Source organism: Ursus arctos, unplaced genomic scaffold, assembly GCF_023065955.2.
Source record: "Ursus arctos isolate Adak ecotype North America unplaced genomic scaffold, UrsArc2.0 scaffold_5, whole genome shotgun sequence".
NCBI classification, from domain to species: Eukaryota; Metazoa; Chordata; class Mammalia; order Carnivora; family Ursidae; genus Ursus; species Ursus arctos.
The window spans coordinates 26,489,016-26,508,427 of record NW_026623067.1 but is presented as its reverse complement, the minus strand read 5'-3'; the positions used below and the strand labels follow the sequence as shown (position 1 = coordinate 26,508,427).

The following is a 19,412-nucleotide window of genomic DNA, read 5'->3' as shown; positions in this document are numbered from 1 at the left end:
CTGTTTCCTTTCTAGGTATTTTTGGATTAATAATACTTCTCTCACTTGTATTTTAGTCCTGATGATTAAACAATAAAAATGCTAATTAGTAGCCTGTATCTTGAGAGGAAAAGCTATTTCTTGATGGGCAAAATTCAAGCTGAGATGGAGACCTCACAGGGCACTACGATAAATGGGTTGGGTTGAATCCTAACGGGAAAGGATTAGGGACCGAATTGACCAACTCCAGAGAGAGATTCTGGCTTAGCGGAGAGACTAAGCTGAGATCCGAATATATTACAGACACTCACAAGACTAAAGTTATACAAATGCAGACATTTATTGTTCATTGGAGAGCACAGAAAATAGGGGGAAACACCCTGTGTCTTTCTTTTTGACCCGCAGATGACTTTAGAAATCAAACAACTTATACGTTAAGAAATTAATTTTCTTTTTCTCCTATTTACTTTTCAGTTCTGGACAGACACTGAGGTAGGGTGAAGAGAACAGTGTTAGAAGGGCATCATAAGTACAATACCCAGAATCTGTACCCCTTCTTCCCATAAGTACCTATGAGAAAGTCAAAGGTGAGGCTTTCAAATTCCACATCTGTCAATTATTAGCTCCAGGGTGGTGGGCAAGTCTGAATTTCTAAATGCATTAGTTTTCTCATCCACTTGAGGAGGAAAAATAATATGTATCTCGTTGGAATGCTGTGAAGGTTAGAAAAGCCGATGTATGAGAAAACATCTGGAGACTAAGCGTATATTAGCACTCAGTACATGTTAGAATAATGAGGGAATGGAAGAAGTCAGAGAGGAGTCGAGCTCCCATTGCCCACAGGCTAAAATCTATATATTTAACCGGGTATTCAGTGTGCTAGAAAATCTGCTCCTTTCTCCTCACCAGCCCTTTTCTGACAACTGTCCTCCTGTAGTCAAACATTCTCCAGTACGCCTTGAATTTGCTCACCTTCCTGTCTCTGTCTCTCGCATTCTGACCACCCTCAGCCTCCATCTGCCAAAATGCTACCCATCTCTCAAGGGCCACATATCCCACTGTCTCCAGGAATCTTAGAGGACTCACCTTCTCCTCCTCTAAGCCCTGGTCCTGGTCCTTAACTGTCTAGAGACATAACCACAAAACACTTATTGCCCCAGCAGACTCCCTGCAAGGCAGAAACCACGTATACGGTTCCCATCACTGTGCACCCCACTCTGTGATGCCTTGCCAAGGGTAGGTGCTGAATAGATTTGTGATTGAATAAATGTACAATTTCTCACCCTGCCCCTGTTGCGCTCTTGGACAAAACACTTTGCCTCCTTCAGTCTCAGTTGCCTCAGCTGTGAACAGAGGATAACAGCATGGATATACTCCCCAGGTGTGCTGGGAAGAATAAATGAATGACTGAAAAGCAATTTGAAAATGTAAAATGAAATGCTATATATAAATGTTACATAATCAAAATCATTTCCCTCTGTATTATGTTTTATTTGGCTTTATATCTTGGAGTCCTTTGTGGGTTTCACAATCTCACAGATGCAAAACCATCCACATTAGCACCTAAATTCTCTTGGGTAATAAACGATTGTGTGTATTATAGCTCACGGCTACTTCTCCCTGGCATACTTACACATGAATCTGTCATAATTTGGGGGTATTCATAATAACTAATGATACAATTCATTTCTAAGGGATAATCCATTTTTTTCCTTCTTTAGCCAGTTACTGTTCCCATACTGCTGCCTCAAGGGAATTAACTTCCATTAAACCCCAAATCCAGATGATGAGCACACTGTTTGGAAGCCGAAATTGAGGAGCTTACAGTCTGAGACCTGGAAAGTGGTTTGGGGTTTTGAAGCACTACTTGTTTTCTATGGCTCTTTTTGTCCCCAATTCTGAATCCCTCATTCCCTTTATTGTAATGTATGTGTTACCAAGTGCTCAATGCAGCCTCGTTTCCCAGGTGCAAGGAAAGACTGGATTAGCCCTTTCCACAAGAAAACGGGCAACGCTAGTTTAAAATACTATTACTAAAAGAGGCTTCTGACTTTTAGTCCACTGCAGGATATGAATCCTAGAATGGCCCCTTCACGAAGATAGCAACCCTCAGGAAGAAGAGACAGTAGCGACATAAGAGGGTGATTGTGAGCATCAAGCGAGTAATTTGATGAAAAGCCATGGAACAGGACAGGACACATGGTGAGTGTTCAGTAAATATTAGGAATTGTTGTTATTGGCAGATGGCCCATTATGAGCCCAGCCCTGTGCTAAGAATTACAGAGAGCTTCTCAGTTGAGATTCATAACAAGCCAATGAGAAAAAACTCAACACTCTTCATTCCCACCCCATTTGGCTCAGAGAAGCTCAGCACCTTGTCCAAGGTCTCAAAGTTAGGAAGCAATGGGAAGAAAATCCAACCTTCAGTCTATTGTGTTTCTAGAGCCCATATTCTTTGTCCTGTTTCTTAGACCACCCTACGGTTCTAAGGGTTGGGAGTCTATTTTTCCTCCCTTGTATATATGACCCTTCCTTTCCAAATTCCTCAGTGTTACTCATTCTGTTATGAAGTTTTAAAATTAAGAGTATTTTTCAACTTCTTCTAGTGGCCTTTTGACCAATGTATGTAGTTTTATGTATCATGCCATTTTTCTAAGACCATTCTAGTCTCTCATCAGACTTGTACTCATAGTGGCCTCCATTTTTAAGAAGTTCAGTGTAGTTTTTCTTCCAGGGCATGTATGAGGAGATCCTATCCCACGCATTTCTGTGACCACATTTTTACTTGGTTGGACCTGTGGCAATAACACTCACAGGGGGCACCTGCACTGTCATTTAAATGCATGAGACATCATTGTTTTGTGGGTGGTCACACCCTGGCTGCAGACATAATACCAGAGCAATCCCTCTGCTACAAAACATCTCCTAGTTGTGGTGTGCAAACTAACATCATACTTGAGTTTGCAACATCACCTACATGATATTTGGTCCTCTATATGGCAATTACTATTTCAAAGAGCCTTATCATGAGTTATCTTTCCTCTCTGTGAGATTAATCAGAAGTATCGCTGCAGTTTCATAGTTGGGAAACTCAGGTATGGGAAGGTTAATGGCTTACCCGTAGTCTTAGAATGAACCTATAGCTAGCTGGCATTAGAATCTGCTGCTTTTGATTGCATTTCTTTGCTAAGGTCTTTAGCTCGGTCTGTTCAAATTCTGAATAATTTTCAAAGTGAATACTTCTTGAGAGAGGTGATGGAAATGGAAAAAGAGGGGAAAACAGTATTCACTTAAGCAAAGCTTCCAAAAACATTTGGTAATCAAAGAACAAGGATTGTGAGGGCCCTTTTTCCTCATTTCTATTTATAGAATGAAAGGACAATAATCCAATGAGATTAAAATGAACAGAAATTCCAAGTGTAGAGAGGAATTGTTCTGTCCACGCTGTTTTCCTATTTCAACATCATTTTGTTCTTTTCAACAGTCACTATTGCTATAAATGTCATGTATTTGCAGTGCTTTGTAACCACTGTCATCACGTCCCCCTAAGCAGCTAAACAGAGTGGGCCAGTTCTGCCACTGCGATTTTATAGTGAGGAAGCGAGAGTAAATGAAGGTTAAGCAGCACTCAAAGCTAGATTAGAACTCACAGCTCCTATCAGTCACATCCTTTAGAAATTTAGAAGGTTCCAAAATATTATGTCAGTGTCAGAGATGGGTGACAGTGCCTGAAGGCAAATTTGCTCACCACCCACACCACCACAAAAGGACCAGCCCTGCTTCCACGGTCTCACGACAAACTTCTCACTCCCAAGCCATTCCACGAACTTCCTCATCTCTTTGAGAGAAAAGAAAGTTCCTTCAGTGAAACAGGTTAATACTAAACAGGTGACTTCTATGTCCAGATTTCCATGGTTTTCTGTTTGCTTCATACAGATAGGACTATAATGAATTCTTACACAAGTAATAGATCTCCTTTTCCCTTGTAGAATATGGAGATGGCCAAAACTCAAGAGATCATTGGGAGAATGACAGCCAAAGGAAGAAGTCTGTGCCAGTGATAAACTCTTGTCAAATACCAATTTAAAAAGAAGATGGTATGAAAATGTGAATGAGTCTAGACGTGCTGTCTCTTACGTGTCATCCATTCTACAAAGGAAAATGGGACCAGTAACTTGTCCAAGAACCCGTGGACAATCATGTCTGTATGAAACAAACAGACGGAAAACCTTAGAAATCAGGAAACGGACATCTCTCGTCTAGTTCTAACTTCTTTCATAAAAACAAATTTCCTATTTCCTTTTTTCATCATCTAACATAAATACTATAGCGAGTACAGTCAACAGCCAATGTTTGGCTCCTATTACCAAGGTGATTTTTAAAATAATCACTAGCATCTGTGAAAAACCTTCACAAGGTGTGAATACGATAAACACTGTTGGCCAACTTTTTCTCTAGTTATATTTCCCCCCTGGATAGGGGTGGGGGGAAAAAAAGAATCCAAGGAAATACATTTTTTCCCCTGATCCTCCCATCCCAACCTAGGCAGAGACCTGGTGTGTATTCCATTCAGGTCGTCTAGAGGTAATTCCTTGTGGGCAAATGCCATTCTCTCAAGACACTAAGCAGCATGGTAAGCAACTGTTGCAACTGAATGGAATGGACTCCCTTGCCTGTACCTGTCTTTCGATCCACTAAACGAGGAAGGGCTTAAATACATGCAATTTCTGCGTCACAAATCAATTTTCAGGGCCTACTAAGGACTGTCCAGACCCTGATTTTCTTGCCTGACAGCCTGCCTTATGGACCTTCCCCCACTGAGACAGGGAGCTGAGGAGACACCATTTGAGATTCAAACCAGGCCCAAGCTCACCTCAGAGCTGTAGCCTTCCCTGTGGTTGGGCCATTTCACTCCTTTTCAGCTACAAGCCTTTTGCCTTCCTTCTTGCCAGGGACTCTCATTAGAAATTGCTCATGAGAGCTGAGCAGGTCCTTAGGAGGTCCTTAGGAAGGCCAAGCTGCCACTGAATAATACCTGTAAAGGTCCACAGTCCCTCACACATGAGAAACTAAAACCTTCAGGACTTCTGAACCTGAGGGAGCCAATGGTCAGTGAGGAAAGTGTCAGCGCACCAGATACCCTGACTCTTTTCCTGCCTTGCTGAACTTCGTTTTACTAACATGTTTTGAGTGCCTACGTAGGGCAGGCGCGGTTCCAGGTACACAGAGGCCACTATGCACCCAAAGCTACGCTCTGGGACTTGCTAACACTCTAGGCCTCAGCCTGGAAAGCAGCACGCAACCCTTTGCTGTTTGACTTGTTATACCCACAGCTCCGTAAGTGTGTAGCTGCAGCCAAGGAAAGGGCTTAAAAACAGGCTGAGGAGTCTATCCGCCGACAAAAGGAGCAACAGTGACCCGGCCTGCCAGAGCCCACAGAACCTTCTTCAGCCGAGACCGGTCCAGGGAGCTCAGGCTCCTCCGGTGCCCGCCGCTAGGGAGGTCCCTGAGCTCGGTCCAGGGACTTCGGAAGGGGTAGGGGCAGTGCGTGTGCACCGTGGGACCCATGTGGCTCGCTCGGAGGCGTTCCTGCCCTCGAGGATGGGCTCCGGGCCCTCTGGCGGACCAACGGACAGCAGCAGGAGGAACCGCGCTGCGGCTGCCTCCCCACAGGGCAGCCCGACCTCCGATTGGGTCTCGGGGGCTCCGGCGCCGTGTAGCGCCCGAGCCTCCCTTTCGCCCCCGGGCTCTGCCCAAGTGCCTCAGGCGCTTTGGGTCGGGAAGGGCGCCTGGTAGGGTTCCCTGCTGCTGGTCGTATGAAAGAAGGGCTGAGGAGGGGGACGTGTAATGAACTTTCCAGGAGGGCCGCAGAGTCGGAGTTTCTTTCGGAAAGAACCACCAAACCGCAACCAGAACCTTTTCCAGGGAGTCCGGAGCTCCCAGTTTCGGGCCCGGGCCTCCAACTGTGACTGGGTGATGCGGCCCGGGACTCACCCTCTTTGGGTCTCGGTTTCCTCCGACAGCTGGAGCTCCTTCGGGGCCGCCAAGTTCGGCGTCTCCCGCGGACGCCAGGTGTGGGCGTTGTCGACCTGGAGTCGGTCCGCGCTGCGGCTGGGCTTCTCGCTCCACAGCTCGCCGACACGCCGCGACCCCTAGGGGTCTGGGTGGCCCCAAGCCTCTCTCAGCCAGGGCCTCCTGGGGCCGCCACTTCCCTCCCAAGGCGCCCGAATCCCGGAGCAGCTGCCCTCACAGCGGTAGTCCGCAACCCCGATTCCCCACTGCAGCCAACTTCCCCGCCGCCGGCGCGTCTCCGCGCCAGCCCTTGGCTGTGACCGATTGGACGGCGGCGGCGGGGCGGAGCCGGGCGCTCGGCCCGGCCCGCGGCCTCCCGGATTCCTGGAGTCACCGCGATTGGCTGAGGGCTCCGCCAGTCACGGGTTAAAGGCGCCCCGCCCCCGCGGGGCTGGCCCAGGGTTGACTCCGCCCCGCCCGCCGCGCGGCCCCGCCTCCCTCCGGAGCCGGGTAGCCTCAGCCCGGCGGTCCGCCTCATTCGCTGAGCAGGTCCCTGAATTGTCAACGCGTTCCGGGCGGCTGCTGAGCCGGGGCGCCCGCTGGGCTTGCTGTGCTCCCTCGGAGGTGCCTGCCCGAACCGATGTGCGGGGTTCTCTAGAGCGAGAACAGTCGCCGGTTCGGGGCAACTTGGGATTCAGGACCCGCAGCAGGGGCGTCGGTTTGGGATCCGGACTCAGCGAGGAGGGTGAGTGGCCGCGCACAAGGCGAGCGGCTCCTCTTGGCGCTGTTCGGCGAGCTGGGGGGACTGGACGGGTCTTGGAGGGTGTCGGTGCGTCCGTCCGAGCGTGGCCGCTGTGGGGAGGTCAGGGCCAGACGGGATTTACTCCTTGACGGTATCCCCACTCCCGAACTTGTTTCAGAGCGTCGCAACTCGGTCCGGGACGCGGCTCTGCGTTCTCACCAACTTGGCATGTTATAATTGCCATCATTAGGTGGGGCCTGGGGACGCGTCCCCTGGCCCTCTGCGGCGGCGACAGGCGCACTGGGGGCGGCCTCCGTGCCCAGTCGTGTACCGACAGCAGTTCCTAGATGGCTTGAGGACGGGTTTCTGAAAAATTAACCCGCGCCGGAGGCGGTGCGGCTCGATAACCGGGCGGAGGTGTCTGAGCTGTAGCCTGAGCCAGCGACCATCGTCTTCGGGGTGGGTCTTCAGCGGTCAGAGAACTTAAGTGACCAGCTACGTTCTTTCGCAGGGGCTTCAGTGCTTTGCAATTACTGAGAGGAATTGACAGCACGGTTATTAAACTTTGTAATTACTTTCTATTAGCACTTGTATCCACATCCCTCATGAGGTGTTCGGTACTCCACATCACCTGCAAGGTGTACCCGAAGGACTTCGTTAGGACCAGGGGGAGCTGCTGTCTATCCCAGTGCAGGGAGCCCGGGAAAATCCTAGATGAGACCGTGAAAGGGACCACCAGGCTGATCGGTTGGTGTTTAAGTGGTGAAGTTGTGACAGGAACTGACAACACAGGATTCAAGGTTAAACCTGACACTTCATTTGTGACCCAGTCTAGGATATTTTTCCTCTCTGTGTCGTAATGATAAGGGCTCAAAGCAGCTGGCTTTTCTGAGGGCAGTTACATACATGTAGTTTATATTATGTGTGGACTCAATAGAATTAAATATAGTATTTTCTGGTAATTCTTATTGGATGTGAGTGAGAGCTTATTGAGCATCCTACAGACTTGGGTGCACAATTTGGGAACATTTTGATCTTTGAAAATACATAAAAATGTTGAGAGATAGAACTATTCATGCTTGTATGCATATGTAGATGTGCCTGTGTGTGTGTGTGTGTGTGTGTGTGTGTGTAAAATTGATAGGTGAATAAGATAGAAATATATGGAGGGGGAAACAGCCTTGAACTTGCTCTGTGTGGAGAGATAAACCCTCCGATCTACGGGGTGTATGATGAGCATGTGTGTATGCATGTCTGAATCCGCCTGGTCTGTCTGGGTCAGTGTATATGTCCATGAACTTTACGAGCATTTAGTTCAATACCACTCGGTGCAGATTTCGAGTTCCTGTTTTACAGCCCAGCAGCCGCCAGCCGGCCCATCTGTTAAAACATAACATGTACACTTCAGTCACTTCAGTTGGAGCACTAGGGTGGAGCGTGGGTAGGGGGCAACTCTTAGTAGGAACAACATGCTACAAAGAAAGACTGCCTCTCAAGTTCTGAACTTGTGATTTTGGTACGGGAGAAAAGGAGTGCTTGACTCTTCAGTAATGGCAAACTACATTTTGTGAAATAATTATAACCATGGTTTGGGGAAAGGGAGTTTATAAGAGAAAAAAATTAAAATCCCTCTAGAAAACAAATGTGGTGCTTGTCACATTACCATGCAACACTGGGTTACTGCTTTGCAGTAGCGTGTATATCAGAAACTGTTTTCTTTTGCTTCTTAAGAGAATGCATTAAAACTGAATTGTTTTGCACCAAAAAAAAAAATCCTTAATAGAAGTAAACAGAGCTTTATTGCAGAGGCTATTTAATCTCTAGAGTTAAGACTGCCTTAGTAATTCTAATGAAACATGTTTTTAGGAATTTATAACCTGGATATAAATTCATGTTCAGCCTAATCACTGGTTACAATGGTTCACAATTTATAGTTTAAGAAATAATAAAAAACCTTTATCACAAAAATTCTGATGACTAAAAGGGTATGGGAGGAGTATAACAGCTTAATAAGTTCCTGTAGCCAAGTGACTGATACTTAAAAAAAACTATAAATTCCTTTAATAACATAATTACTTTTGGTGACAAAATAGAGGCAGTATTTTTGAGAAGCATAGTTGATATATTTCCCAATAATTTTATGCTCATAATTACATTTTAATAATGGTGTTTATTATTTATTATATGTGGGCAGAATAAACTGGAATGGTTCTTAAGAACTCATCACAAGAAGTACTGTTTTCATTTTTATGGTGCTTAAAACATTTTGGGGAAAATATGCATGTCCCTAATCTGTAAGTGTCTTTAAATTTCTGATGGACTACAAAGACAAAATAATTCTCCTGCCTTGATATGAATCATCAGAATCAACTGGGCCAGTCCTTAGAAATTCAGTTTGTGGGCTGGACTCTGTTCTCTTAAATTTGATTCAGGTGGGGTTTAGTAATCTGTATTTTGAACAAGCATCCCCCCCCAAGTGATTCTGATGCTAGGGATCCCTTCACCACATTTTGAGAAACATTGGAATGGTGTTTATGACATAAAAGAATGATCATAGTCTGTGGATTAATTTAATAAGTAATTGTTCTGATATTTATTTCCAGGTGGCATTTACCAGCCTTGTGAAATTTATAGGCAGCACTCGAACACTCTGTCCTCAACAATGGCACCTTTGGTTCTCTATTCAGAGTTGTTTTGGAATCCTCAGCTCTCTCTCTTCCAGGGTAGCCTCAATTCTAAGGAAGTCTCTCTAGAGAAGCAAGGTGGTAAGACCTCTCCCCAGTCTTAGTCCCTCCAATCTGTATTCCAAATCCAGTGGGTTTCTGGGGTGCTCTGAGGTGACTTCGCCAGTCATAACTCACATGGTTGGACATTTCTCCCTGGAGAGTAGAAGAATCTCAGTCCTCAGGAGCCACCTTTGACTCCAAAGCCATTCTAGGCTTGGAGACTAGTACAGATTTACCCAAGATCGAGAATCTCCTTGGGAAGCTGAGGCTGATCTGCCTCTTGGTCAGGAAAGTGCCCTAGGCCAACTATCCAGAGACTAGGTGTTTCCATTTTCCACGACTCATCATTTTGAGCTACCCAATTAATTGGATAAATAGACCTTTCAGCATTGTGGAGAGACGGGTTGACAACTGATTGCTACTTCTCTCTTCAAATCACTGGGAATTTGGACTTATTAATTATTGCCAATCAGTTTTTATTTATAGTTTGATACTGACATTCAGGGTCTATTCTCCCATTTCAGACCGGCGTAATTCTCAATTTAAAACTTCTAGATAAAATTTTAAAGGGAAAGGATCTGTCAGAAGCTGTTATTCTTCCTTCCTTCTACCATCCCCGTACTTAAAAAACCTAATGACTTCTCAGAGGTCAGAAGTGCCTGGAATATTTACTCGCCTGATGACAAAAGGACGTGGAGAGGCTGGGACACTGAACTGGGATTGTTCCAGGCCACTGGATCATTACTGGGACTTTCACGGAGCAATTTCTGTTTTAAGGAGCACTTGGCAGGCATGTTTATAGGTCACTTATCTTAACAATCCTTTGAGTACAAGGATTCTTTTCCCACTTTGTTACAGATGAGCAAACAGCAGCCGCAAAAGAATGATAATATTTAGATCCTGTCTTTCACATTCAAAGATAACACCAATAACTGAGAAACTGGCCTTGCATTTGAATTATTTTTATTTAGCATCATGGTGATATGATAGGATTATGCTTAGTCATTCGTATCATCTATAATTTTTTTTACCTCTTTCTTCAAATTTATTTTTATGTAAAATGTGACCTTGAAAACAGTTTTCTTTATAAAGTTTACCACCAAATATGATAATTGGTTCAATGACCCTAACCTTAACCAGCCAGGCTTGACCCGGAATGGCAAATAATTTGCTAAAGGTCACAGAGCACAACGGCAGTAAAGCCTATATGTTGAATTCTTTGGACTCATATTTTAGACCTGTACCATGTTGCTAGTGAGTCTTCTTATGCTGCTAGTAATGTTTTATGCTGGCAGAATAGAGTTGTTTATATTTCATTTGCCCAGATTCTACATGATGAATGGACCTAGAAAATTTTAAAAGCCTAACGTATAATCACAGCCCCTGACTGTACGATGGGATTTGTGTGCCTACTTAAAAAACTATGGTAGAATGCTACTTTTCTTGAAACTGGGCTATGGGTCACTGCAAGTCTCTAAGCAACAATTTTTTTTTTTTTTTGGCTATGGCATACTTTTGACAAAATTCTTTGGTAAAAGGAATTTGACAAAGGCTTTTCTCGTTTTTTACCCTTCTTTCCCCACCCGTATTTCCAATGGCAAAATCTTCCTATAAAATATTTACTTCTCAAGTCAGTCTGCCCTTTTCACATCTCTTAATACTTAAATGTTGGCCATTTTGACCAATTTTCCTCCAACATGCCCTTATCAGGCTTCCACCTTCACTTCATAGTTTCTTGGGCCTAGTCACAACACCTAATATAGAACAGCCACTGAGCTGTAGAAGTTTTACCCTAGCTTTAGTTTTGTGGATTTAACTACAACAACAATAAGAAAAAGAGAAAATAAGAAGAATATCAAAGTCACGTTGATAAGTGTGTCACATTAGGTATTCCAAGCTTATAGTTTCCATGGGAAATTTAAGATCTAGATGAATGAAGTGACAGATGCACTCATCTGTGGCCTTGCAGACAGACACTCTTCAGATACAAGCTAAGCAATAGAACTGAAGACAGCATTCTAGGTTACAGAAGAAAAACAAATGTTAAGCTCTGAGAAAAGAACTGACAAAAAGTGAAGGGTTGGGGATGGATGGGATGGGGAGAGTGGAGGGAAAGAAGCCCTTCCAGTAAAATGCCAGACAGAGTGGTAAGAAATTTATAGAGGTGGTGATGGTGTGGGGTTTCTTGGGGGCACTGGATTCTGTTTTATATTGTCTTCACAACCCGCTCGCCCTGCTTGCTTTAAATAATTTATTATAGCAGCAGGCCTTCCTCTGGTTAGTTTCCTTTTTTATAACTTTTTCCTTCTCATCTCTGGGTCTAATCAGAGGCATATATAATCGTGTGGCTGCTCTAGAGTCCTTAGGAAAATCCGTGATCAATACCGCTACATTATAAACCCAGGCTGTTATGTTCTATTTTGCAATGTTTTCTTCCCTGTTATATTAACCAAGTATCTATGTTTTAAACAGTATTTTATTAATCTTTGCACAATGAGACTATGGGCTTATTCTTCTTGGCTGGAAATATCTTTGGAGTAATCCATCATCAGAGCACCATTGATCTAATGATGTATTTATTGCTCACTATTGTAGCACTGGCAAGAAACCCAGTATGGTTCTAAAAATTTGATTAAAAAGAAATCAAGTTTTTGCAAGGCGTAGCCATCCAATTATGTTAGCAGCTGCCAAGTATATTTTATGCTAAAATATACAGACATATTTCAAGTGAGCAAAATGTGATCTTTTCAAAAGCTTTTAAAACTTTTTGCTATGAGATAAGTAGAACAAGGAGATGCCTCATAATTTAAAAAGTTATAAGTGCACTCCCCATCTCCACCAAAGGTAAAGTATAGTATTTTTTCAGGTTATGTCCTTAGACACTAAAATGGATAGATTTATCTGTTTTATTGGCAGTAATAAAAACAGTGGTGATGGGGCATCTAGGTGGCTCAGTCGGTGAAGTGTCTGCCTTTGGTTATAATTGCAGGGTTCTGGGATCCAGCCCCGGGTCGGGCTCTCTGTTCAGCGGGGAGCCTGCTTCTCCCTCTCCCTCAGCCTGCTTGTGTGCTCTCTCTTTCTGACAAATAAATAAATAAAATCTTAAAAAAAAAAAAAAACACGCAACAGTGGTGATAAAAACTAGCTCCTAGTCCTTGAACGATTTTCCAAATAATCATTACACATCAAAATTAATTAGCAACAGTAACTGAGTACCTATCATGGGTAGTACCTTTTTTCTACTACTCCAAATGCAGCTCAAGTATTAGTGCCTTTGGGAAGCCCATCTTTGGGCTAGTTTGTACACTGTCCACAGAACCATCTCTTGTAACCCCACCCTCTCCTGACTGAGAGCCGCTGGAGGGCAGGGCCCATACCTCTCATCTTGTGGCTTCTCAAGAAAGGGTATGTAAGAAATAGTTGCTGGGTGCACTAGAGGCTACAAAGAATTACAGGTGAACATTTGCAAGGCCTTCAAAGATGTGCACAAGGATACTCACCACCAGTTGAAATGGTAGCGATAACTAAATCCAAGCGACAGACTTCCGGCTCTAGCCCCTGTCTCAGTGCCTCACGTAACTGTCATCATTCCTGCTCTTCCATCTTCAGAGTTTCCCTCTACTCCATTCCTGCCTTTCCTCCTCTTCTCACTACGTCCCCGTTGTGACGTCTTCAGAAATGTCTCCAACTCCACCCACTCCTCCACTAGTCTAGGCCATGTCCCCCAGTTCCTTGTTTTGTTCTCATACTCCTTGTGTCCTATCTTGAACAGGCAGCTAACTCATGGGCCCCACTTTGAGGCTTGGGGCAGCCCGAGTTGCCTATCTTTTGAAGTCTCAGATGTACTGGTTCCTTTTGCCATCCAGGGCAGCCAACTGGCTAACTTTGGCTGTGGGAGGCCTGGGGGCCGTGGAGGAACAAGATGGTTGCTGGGCCTATAGGCCACAGATAACCAAAGCTGAACATAATGGGGAAACCTGACATTTGTGAGTGAAGCTTCTTTTAAAAAATTAAAATTCCAGCAGATTTTTAATTTCAGAGACAAAATATTTTTCATCTCTAAATCTTTTGTTCAAGAAGCATCCCCTATACAATCATGTACATGAGGTCATCTGATGGCTTAGATCTAAGTTCTTACCTCAATTCTTACATCAGAGTGGCTTACTAAGCTACTGCATGGACCATGTGTCCAGGTGGAGTCTATGGAACAGCCAAATTAAGCGTAGAACTGCCGAGGTCAGGGCCTTTAGGATAGACCTTTTATGTTAGATCTTAACGCACTTCAAATGACTACAAGAGATCAAGGACCCCTATTTTCTGTCTCATCTGGGAGATTAAGCCTCAGTGAACGTAGGTGCTTTCTTCTCGTACCTGCCAAGAAAATATCATTAGAAAACTGAGCAATTACATCTGAAAGTTATTTAGATGTTCAAGGCAACAGAGAAGATGAGCAATCCTAGATGAGGTCATGGACTCCCTGGTTGCTTTTGGATCTTGTAAGTGAGGAGCACTTGCCCCTGCCTGTCCCAAGGCCTCTGCTTTCATCTGGGTGCTGGGGGCTGGGAGGATTTGAGCCTGGCTCCACGAGGGGGGAGGCAAACGTCTGTGGAGCCCGTCTCTGTCCCTGTGACCAGTGCAGGTTCGCCCTGTGCTGCTTTGCTTTGGCATTTTCTCAGAGCTGTCTTTCAGCGTCCCATGTACCAAATCTTCCTCTTCCACTTTGTGAATATGTTACATAAACTGAGGTTCTCACAGCCAGGAAGTTCTCATCCTTTTTTTTTTTTTTTAAGATTTTTTTTAAATTTATTTATTTGACAGAGATAGAGACCGCCAGCGAGAGAGGGAACACAAGCAGGGGGAGTGGGAGAGGAAGAAGCAGGCTCATAGCAGAGGAGCATGATGTGGGGCTCGATCCCATAACGCCGGGATCACGCCCTGAGCCGAAGGCAGACGCTTAACCGCTGTGCCACCCAGGCACCCCCAGGAAGTTCTCATCCTTAAGTTTCCCTGATTTTAATTTTTCTCCTAAATTTAGTCTCCCCCCACCCCCCACATTCATGTTTTCCTCTCTTTAACATTCTCTTTCCCTTCTGTTCAGGTAAGAACTCTATAAAGTCTGTATTAGAATCAGTGTTCCCATTAATCTATTCCCTGCAGGAGTTAACCACATGTTTGACCATTTTCAAAGGAGTTTCCTAGAGCATGCCGGTATTTCTTTCCAATGCTAAAAAGAAGACCCCGATAATGAAACTTCTCCTCTCTGGGATATTACACACTCTAAACGTAGCACAAAAGGAATTAGCCTTGCAGAACCTCAGTTTTACCAACCTTACCCATACTTGCTAGTGACACCCCCCTTACCTGCTTAATCACTCTTACTGCCCCCTGCTCACTTTTTTATGTCATTAAGAAATAAGATCACAAGCCTCTGCTAGCAATAGACATACTCATGACAACCAAGGAGATGAACCTTTTTACAAATACCCCAACAGGTATACGCTGAATAGGGAAAAGAAGGGCAGGGCTCCCCTGATAATCTTTACAGACAGGACATGTGGAGTGATGCATCTTTTGCTGATAAATTTATAATCTGTTGTTCTAACTAACCATGGACTGTTTCTCCTTTGAGGCTGCATCATTCATTGCCTTCTAGCTAACATCAACAGTTGTCACTTTTTCCTTTTCCTTCAGAACTATGGCCAGTGAGTTTCAGGTTTCTCTCCTTCATTTATTTTATTTAATCTTTATTTTTTTGGTGTTTCAGGTGGCTTAATCTGGTTTACCTACTTAAATTATGTTTCTAACCTCTGCGGATATTTTTCTACCACTTTCCAGCCCTTGACAACATCTCACAATTAGACACCATCCTTACATTGAATGCATTTCCATTTTCGCTGCAGATCAGTAATGAAGATGTTAAATGGAATCCTGATAGTGACCCTTTTCAAAAGCTAAGGCACCATTTGCTATTCTGTCTTAATTATGGTCTCTTAGCAAATTTTCATCAGTTATAATGTCCACCCATTTGATAAGTAATGTGTCTCAAATACTGTACAAAATTATAAAATCTATGTGCCTTATATTTTCTGCTCTCCATTACGGGTGAAATTTATAATTCTGTAATTTTCCTATAGGAAAAATACTTATTAGACTGGAATGGCTAATTTGGTTGCAAGCCATACTGCTTTTTGCTTATTGTGAACCATTAGACATTTACGTGATCTTCTATTTTACCTCATTCCCAAACCCCACCAGCAGCTCTGCCAGCAGTAACCCCACTCCAACATTTCCCTCTACAGTCAGTTAGCATCCATGCTTTTCTGGTAGGATGGATGTTTTATTTTACCAGTCCCTAATATTTTCAATTCTAAAATAACTCTACATAGCTAAAACAAAAATAGCCAAGTGTCCTATTATGATTATGATATTCCCCCCTTCTTTTCTAGGCAGGTCTGTCTCCTGATTATAAATCATAATATTGCACCTCTTTTCCGGAGTGCTTTTGCCCCTTAATCCTCTTGTCCCAGTGGAGCGTGAAGCTGCTTCAGCTTCCTTGGTATCTGACCTGTGCCTGGGATCTGTGCTAGTCCTACATGGTCCCTGTTGAAGTACTTGTAATTGGGTGAGGGCTCAGAACTGGAAGCCTTATGGAACATAAGCCCAGGGAGGGGTGTGCTTCACTTAGGTCCTCAGGGAAAAATATATAAACTAGGCAGATGGAAGGTAAAAGTCCAAGTTTTTTAAACAGAGAACGTCAGAGATAGACTATTTGGTACCAGCTACTTAGACCAAAACATCATCTTCCTGTTGTGATTTCTGGGGTGTTTTCCCCTCAGGCTTTTCCGGGTGACCATCCCAGTGTTGTAAATTAAAATGCTGTATCACCTCATATCCAGAATTTTGGAGTTCGTGAGCTAGATTCAGAATTCCTCGTTCCATTCCTAGAGCTTCTCAGAGACAAAGAAACAAGTGGTGTTTCCAAATGGAAATGCCCAAGGAAAGGTGATGTGGTCCACTTGCTAGGAAACCTGCACACAACACAGGACGCCAACTCAAACTGACCTACACAGTAAGGAAGTGTATTATCTCATGTGAGAAGCAGGGCAGACAGCAGGATTAGTTGATTTAGTGGCACAATTAACATCACCAAAGATACAGGTTCCTTTCATCTCTCTGCCACTGTCATCCTTAGTCTTCACTCGAAGACTAGTTCTTACCTTCCTGGCAAGATGGCTGCAGTTGTTCAGATATCACTCGTGGGCATGACAATATCTAGAGCACAGAGCACAATATCTAGTTACCCTCCCAGGGTCTCCTTTTGAGGGAGATTAAAATAGTACTAAGAAGAGTCTGAGAAGACCTGTCTTCTTATCTCATTGATTAGAAAAGCATCACATGCTCCATCTCTAAATCAGCCACTCGCAAGATGTTCTCCATCATGGCTCGAGGGAAGGGAGAGGTGAATTTGAACAATATTAGGATTCTGTTAGTAAAAAAGAAGTATGTGTTGGGAGTGAGGGGGCAAGAGATGTTGGCAATAAATGTAAGTGTCTACCTATACATTGTGACTTGGAAAGTAACTCTGAAATTCCCTTTATGACTCCTGTGTAGTTGGTAGGTACCACTGAAATGCTCTATGGTTCTGGACACAAAATGGCTAAGCTAGGTTGACAGGGAGGGAATAGCCTCAGTGCAGACTAATTAAGGCCAGAGAAATGAGCCAAGATCAATAATTATTGTGATTAGAATCACAATAAACCCTAATGAATTCAAATGTACTAATTTATGTCTATTTGTACTCAATAAGTATATGATCTTTACTGAATAAAAACGATTAAAATGATTTGCTGATTTCTCAATTCTATATTTCAGATATATCATTTTGCAGTATTGGTCCCCTTGAATGTAAACATTTTTTATTAATCTTATTTACATATCAGAGCATTAACAATAATGATAATTACTGATGATTGTAACTGGCCATGATTTATTGAGTGCCCTTTTATAAATTAGGAATTTAGCATCCAAGAAGAGCTAGTCATTTGCTGAGCTCACTTAGCTGCTGAGTGGTTAAGCTAGGATTTGGACTTAGGTTCATTTGCCCGTGTCCCTTCCCTGCTCTTCACGGCTTCTCTTTCCCCAAGACTACCGTGGCCTGCATGCTAGGGCCCTGCCCATCTCTGTGACCTCATTACTTACCCCCTTGCCTTTACTAGTTGTCTCACCATGTAAGCTGGTCTCATTCTCACCTCTGACCCTCTGCATCTTCTGTGCCTTCTGCTTGGATCACATGTCCCCACTCCTATGGCTCCATTCCTTCCCTTCAGGGCTCCCCTTCACAGTTCCCTCCCAGGACCATCCCAACTGATCTGCTCAGGGGAGCCCTCCCCCCATCCTCTGCTTCTGCTCCATTTTCCTTTTTCCTCTGTCATATTTGCCATAACTTTATATCATTTACCTGCCTATCTACTTGTTTTTGTCTGTTCCTACTAGAATTTAAGTTCCACGAGGACAGAGATCCTGGCTGTATTTGTAAAATGAATGAAAAATCAAGTGACCAAGTTAATGAAGAAATGAATATTTAGACGTTTTGACCTCTGGTAATCCACAGGCTGCCTTTTTCTCCCACACAAGGTCTAAAGGAGGATGACAGTTGCCACTGAGCTGAGTACACGCACTTTACATTTTTCTCCTATGAAATCTGGGAACTTAACAAAACCTACTTTTCTCTCTCTGAGGGCAAAATAAGAGATAGGTATCAGAATTCTTCAGGGAAAGGGTAGACTTGCCATAGTAGTATTACATAAAGGTTTTAAGAGAACTTGGTAGAAGAGGAAAATTTGAGTAATATTCTTAGCTGCAGTTTTTATACTGATTATCATTTAAAGGATGCCAGCCAGCTCCTTTAATGTTAGGCATAACCCCTTAAAAAATAGAGGTAGATATATAAAGCTAAATTGTAAATTGGAAGAATTATAATTGCATGATAATTTGCAGTGACAAATTTACTTAAACAAAATTGTTTTCTCTACTTACACATAATTTTTCATTTGAACTCATGTATGTACCAAAATAATTTATTCCTAGAACTGTGTTCTTAATTATTCTGAAGTAATTATGAAGGTGCAAATTGAAAAATAGCTTTACCTCCCATGTTAATTTGGAAGGGATTGACAGAAGTGAAGCAGTGCCTGCCCAAAGTCCCTTTTCTCTGGCTTTCAGCTCAGGACCTTCTCAACTAAAATACATGCTCTTGTGTTTTCCTTTCACTGTCATTCTGTGGCTGATGTGTCATTTGCTAAATACATTGTGAACCATTATTTTCTGAGGCTTCCAGGGTGACTTTACTACCCAACCAAATAAATCACCATTTCCCCCTTTGACAGGAACTTCACACTCCCCTCCAATCTGCTCATCTTCGCCAGATCTTTCCCCAGGTGACCTCGCCAACCATGGCATCTCTGTCTGTGCAGGGGATCAGTCTAAACCCGCTTGGCGCTGTTGTCTGCCTTCTCTGCTTCCCGCTATCACAAAAACCTGTTAGAGTCGTTACTATGAAATACACTTTGCAGTTAAACTCCTTGTATCAGACTTCCAGAAGCAGATCGAAATTTTATGGCGAGTAGAAATACATCTATATTTGACAGTAATTTTTAATCTGGTTCTTCCAGATTGTTTTTATGTTTTGCATCAAAGACAAGTCAGAAAAAAACTGAAGGGGGAAGAAAGGGAAGAGGATATTTTGACGTTGTTCACAAGGTGTGTCATAGGGAGGACCTCTTTCTTCCTCACTTTATAACCTGGGTAGATTTGGGTGTGTAATTGTGTAAGAGCCCATCAGGACCCAAGTGACAAGGAGATGAGTAATCAAAGGGCTGGGTCAGCATATCATTATTTAAATTAGGCGGGCGCATGGTCTACAAAAGCTCTTGAGAGACTGCCTTTGACAGGGT

General features: G+C 43.6%; 2 protein-coding genes across 2 annotated transcripts in view; one reads left to right on the top strand and one right to left on the bottom strand.

Moving 5' to 3' along the window:
- Positions 1 to 6,062, bottom strand: part of MEGF10 (multiple EGF like domains 10) — a 343,436-nt gene extending 337,374 nt beyond the window's left edge. Inside the window, exon 1 of the mRNA XM_048221243.2 lies at positions 5,974 to 6,062. The gene's annotated coding sequence lies outside the window, so the exon portion shown is untranslated. The remainder of the gene's footprint in view (positions 1 to 5,973) is intronic.
- A 436-nt stretch (positions 6,063 to 6,498) lies between these two features.
- MARCHF3 (membrane associated ring-CH-type finger 3) overlaps positions 6,499 to 19,412 on the top strand; it is a 135,611-nt gene continuing 122,697 nt past the window's right edge. The window contains exon 1 of the mRNA XM_026507869.4: positions 6,499 to 6,736. The gene's annotated coding sequence lies outside the window, so the exon portion shown is untranslated. The remainder of the gene's footprint in view (positions 6,737 to 19,412) is intronic.